This window comes from Thamnophis elegans, chromosome 14 (genome assembly GCF_009769535.1).
Source record: "Thamnophis elegans isolate rThaEle1 chromosome 14, rThaEle1.pri, whole genome shotgun sequence".
Lineage (NCBI taxonomy): Eukaryota > Metazoa > Chordata > Lepidosauria > Squamata > Colubridae > Thamnophis > Thamnophis elegans.
In genome coordinates this window covers 41,251,301-41,256,815 of record NC_045554.1, presented here as the reverse complement: position 1 = coordinate 41,256,815, position 5,515 = coordinate 41,251,301, and positions in this window count along the sequence as shown.

Sequence of the window (5,515 nt, the reverse complement as noted above, 5' to 3'; positions counted from 1 at the left end):
TTCAATTTTTTTTTACTACCGATTCTGTGGCTTGGTGGGTGCGGAAGGGGAAGGATACTGCAAAATCCCCATTCCCTCCGCCATATCTGGGGGAAGGATATTGCAAAATCCCCATTCCCTCCGCCATATCTGGGGGAAGGATATTGCAAAATCCCCATTCCCTCCGCCATATCTGGGGGAAGGATATTGCAAAATCCCCATTCCCTCCGCCATATCTGGGGGAAGGATATTGCAAAATCCCCATTCCCTCCACCATATCTGGGGGAAGGATATTGCAAAATCCCCATTCCCTCCGCCATATCTGGGGGAAGGCTATTGCAAAATCCCCATTCCCTCCACCATATCTGGGGGAAGGATATTGCAAAATCCCCATTCCCTCCGCCATATCTGGGGGAAGGCTATTGCAAAATCCCCATTCCCTCCGCCATATCTGGGGGAAGGATATTGCAAAATCCCCATTCCCTCCGCCATATCTGGGGGAAGGATATTGCAAAATCCCCATTCCCTCCGCCATATCTGGGGGAAGGATATTGCAAAATCCCCATTCCCTCCGCCATATCTGGGGGAAGGATATTGCAAAATCCCCATTCCCTCCGCCATATCTGGGGGAAGGATATTGCAAAATCCCCATTCCCTCCGCCATATCTGGGGGAAGGCTATTGCAAAATCCCCATTCCCTCCGCCATATCTGGGGGAAGGATATTGCAAAATCCCCATTCCCTCCGCCATATCTGGGGGAAGGATATTGCAAAATCCCCATTCCCTCCGCCATATCTGGGGGAAGGATATTGCAAAATCCCCATTCCCTCCGCCATATCTGGGGGAAGGATATTGCAAAATCCCCATTCCCTCCGCCATATCTGGGGGAAGGATATTGCAAAATCCCCATTCCCTCCGCCATATCTGGGGGAAGGATATTGCAAAATCCCCATTCCCTCCGCCATATCTGGGGGAAGGATATTGCAATATCCCCATTCCCTCCGCCATATCTGGGGGAAGGATATTGCAAAATCCCCATTCCCTCCGCCATACCTGGGGGAAGGATATTGCAAAATCCCCATTCCCTCCGCCATATCTGGGGGAAGGATATTGCAAAATCCCCATTCCCTCCGCCATATCTGGGGGAAGGATATTGCAAAATCCCCATTCCCTCCGCCATATCTGGGGGAAGGATATTGCAAAATCCCCATTCCCTCCGCCATATCTGGGGGAAGGATATTGCAAAATCCCCATTCCCTCCGCCATATCTGGGGGAAGGATATTGCAAAATCCCCATTCCCTCCGCCATATCTGGGGGAAGGATATTGCAAAATCCCCATTCCCTCCGCCATATCTGGGGGAAGGATATTGCAAAATCCCCATTCCCTCCGCCATACCTGGGGGAAGGATATTGCAAAATCCCCATTCCCTCCGCCATATCTGGGGGAAGGATATTGCAAAATCCCCATTCCCTCCGCCATATCTGGGGGAAGGATATTGCAAAATCCCCATTCCCACCCCACTCTGGTGTTGCAGGAAATGACAGGCTTTAGATTTCTCAGGATACAGGAAAAGTTTATTTGGCAGCCAGGTTCAGAAAGCTAGCCCATGGCTTAGCATTGCAAGTTCTGAACAACCTTCATTATTGAAGCAGGCCTTCCTATACATTCTGAAAGACAGCGTAACACGGAAACACTTCACTCATTTCTTAGTGGTTACCTTGAGGAGAAAGCCTACTAAGGAGATGGGGTCTTACTTCTCCTTTTGTTATGGAGTACATGTCATTAACGAACTTTAATTGAACCTTGTGGTTTGGGCTTTTGACATAGGTTTTGACATAGGGACCTCGGCTAGAACACCTTGTGGTTAGGCAATTGCTCCCTGTTCTTTTGCAAGAGGCAACTTTGTCTATGTGGCTTTTTAATATAGACTTAAAGAGGCCCCGAGAGGCTGTCCAGCCTGACCCAGTAGGTTTCACACTTTGATTTATTCGGTTTGTATGCCGCCATATTCCCGAGAGACTCAGAGCGGACACTTAATGTCCAAATCTCACTTTACGTCCTACTTTACCGGGGCCAGCTAGAGGTAGTATTTGTCGGTTCTCCAAACTACTCAAAATTTCTGCTACCAGTTCTCCAGAACCTATCAGAACCTGCTGAATTTCACCTCTGGGCAATCTTCAATGTATGACAGTTGGTTTAATGAGGCAGGGTGGATAAAAATCAATAATTTCTTTTTAAAAAATTAAAGAAATCAGATTTTTTTAAAAATAGAATTGGATTTTTTAAAATTTAAATCAGATTTTATTTTTATCAAATTTAGTTTAATAAAATGCTGTTTGGAATAAAAAAATCCATTTAAAGATAGCTTTCTATTTAAGATACATTCATAATTTAGTTTATTCAGCATGAAATGGAGCTTAGTTATGTAGCATGAGGCTGTAGATTCTGCCACATTGGAACTTAGAATAACAGAGTCGGAAGGGACCTTGAAGGTCTTCTAGTCCAACCCCTGCTTAGGCAAGAAACCCTACACCACTTCAGACAAATGGATATCCAACATCTTCTTAAAAGCGTCCAATGTTGGAGCATTCACAACTTCTGGAGGCAAGTTGTTCCATTGATTAATTGTTCTAGCTGACAGGAAATTAATTCTAAGTTGCTTCTCTCCTTGATTAGTTTCCACCCATTGCTTCTTGTTCTCCCCTCAGGTGCTTTGGAGAATAGCTTGACTCCCTCTTCTTTGTGGCAGCCCCTAAGATGTCAGAAGACTGCTATCATATCTCCCCTAGTCCTTCTTTTCATTAAACTAGACATACCCAGTTCCTGCAACCGTTCTTCATATGTTTTAGCCTATAGTCCCCTAATCATCTTTGTTGCTCTTCTCTGCACTATTTCTAGAGTCTCCACATATTTTTTTTACATCGTGGCAAACAAAACTGAACTCAGTATTCCAAGTATGGCCTTACCAAGGCATTATAAAGTGGCGTTAACACTTCACATGATCGTGGTTCTATCCCTCTGTTGATGCAGCCTAGAAATGTGTTGGCTTTTTTGGCAGCTGCTGCACACGTCTGGCTCCTATTTAAATGGTTGTCCACTAGGACTCCAAAATCCCTCTCACAGTTACTACTATTGAGTAATTTTTCCCCTTTAATCCAAGCTGTCAATTTAGCCATCTCTCCTAAAGTCTTGCAAATTCCCTGTGTCCTTTGTGAGATTTGTAGCAATTTGAAGATGGCAGCTTATTTCGGCTGAGATGAACCAGAAAAGGCTGCCCAGTTTAGACTAAGGTAAAGATAGAGGTTCCCCTCGCACATATGTGCTAGTCGTTCCCAACTCTAGGGGGCGGTGCTCATCTCCATTTCAAAGCCAATTAGCCAGCACTGTCTGAAGACATCTCCATGGTCATGTGGCCGGCATGACTAAACGCTGAAGGTGCATTGTTACCTTCCCACCAAAAGTGGTTCCTATTTTTCTACTTGCATTTTTACATGCTTTCGAACTGCTAGGTTGGCAGAAGCTGGAACAAATAATGGGGGCTCACTCCATTACTAGGAATGGAGGGTTAGGGATTTGAACCACCAAACTGCCAACCTTTCTGATCGACAAGCTCAGTGTCTTAGCCACTGAGCCATTGTGTCCCCAGTTTAGACTAAGCCTATATAAATAAGAGGTGAACAGACTGAAAAGTAGATCTGATACCAGCCCTCGAGAGACGATACCGGGAGATGCCTCTGTTCCCAGCCACTTCTAAAGAACGAAATGGAAAATCCAGCTCTTGGATTGAAAAAGCAGGCCTTCGCGATTGAGTCTCAGCCCCCCATGGTGGGAGAGCAGAAGCTTAATTTAAGAACCTCGGTACTCCATAGGAGAGAAAGTTCTGAAGCGTTGCTGCAGGGGAGGTGAGCAGGAGATGACTTGAAAGGCCGGTTATTGAAAATACGACAAACCTTCAGGCACTTTTATCTGGGAAAACACGTTAAAGAGGAGAATGGAGGAGAAGCCCGTTTATCAACCGGGGATGAATAAAACATGCCTTTGGAAGGAAGCCCACAGCTGGCGGGTTTTCCTTTCAGGAGAGAAGCCGCGGAGCGTTGGGTGAGAGACCTGAAAGAGCAAGAAATCCCAGCCCGATCAGTTGTTGTTGAGCTGGTTGATGATGAGTCACTTCAAATGAACCGCTGGGCATTTTCCATTCGGAGACCAGCTGCTGTTTTCTACAACAAGGAAGGTTGAATAGACGTTCTCGCTGGCCACTTCAGGGAAGAGGGAAGGCTCTTCCAATGAAAACGATGAGGGGGACTGAATTTGAGGGAGAAGGTTGTTGGTTATGGAAAAGATTTAAGAGGTGGAAAGAAGCCGAGGGGGAAGGAATCCAGCGTAGGGATTCTGGGCAGTTTCCCGGAGGGTTTTGTACAAGGAAGAGCAAAATCCCACTTTAAATCTTGTTTGAAATAAAAGGAAAGAGACTCTCTACTACAGGGGTGTCAAACCCGATTTCATTGAGGGCCACATCGGGGTTGTATTTGACCTCCGGGGGACAGGGTGGATGTGACCAGGGTCTCAGGGATCCAAATAGCATCCAAAATTAAATCAGAGTCCAAGGCAAAACATTCCTCAAGGTTCCAATTTATTAAGAGAGCCATGTTGGCACATCTGGGAAAACTCGAATCTGAAAGCTTCCTGGTCCCCCCCCAGTTGAAAGTTCAAGATCTTTCCCCCACACCCACAAGTCCATCCCATGGTCCAATCTCCCACTGCCATGCTGGCAGTTCCACCCATCCAGTTCCGGTCAGGTGCAGAAGTTCAAAGACAAAGGATGACCTTGGCTTTCTAGAAAGAATTTTGTTATGGCTACATCTCATCTAACTCCGTGCAATCCCCCTTCCCATTGTCTCACAACAGAAAATGCATAGGAGAATAACAGAAAGTATGGCAGGCCAAAGATCCAAAAGAAAAGATGGCTGCAGGCCTGACACAGGGTGGGCGTGGCCAGCTCAAAGTCACTTGTGTCAGGGGCGCTTGTGGGGGACCGAGCGTTCTGCCAGCAAAAATGGGTTCCCAAGCTTCGCTTTCGGCTGTGACAGCCTCCGGCAACCCTCTGCCAGTGAAAATGGAGCTTCGGAGGGCCGCACGTGGCCCTCCTGAGCTCCATTTTTATTGGTCCTTTGCTGTTTCCAGGGTGCCCCTGTGGGCCAGATCTAAGTACTCCACAGGTCAGATCTGGCCCCCAGGCCTTAAATTTGATACCCCTGCTCTACTGCAAAAGACTGCAGAAGGAAAGAAGAAATCGGTATTCTTTCTAACACAGGGATTAGAAAGCATTAGAAAGCAGCTCATTGTTCTGAGTGCTCTGGATAATCTGATATTTGGCCAAAAAAAATATATCAAGCGGTTGTGGAGGTTATTTTTTTCAAAATAAAGTTGAAGCAGCTGCTTAATATATGAACCAGCCCTTTAGCGTCCTTTAAAACACCCACTCAATATTCCCTTCTTAGAATACAGTAATGTACACCGGGGGTGTGAATTTTGAT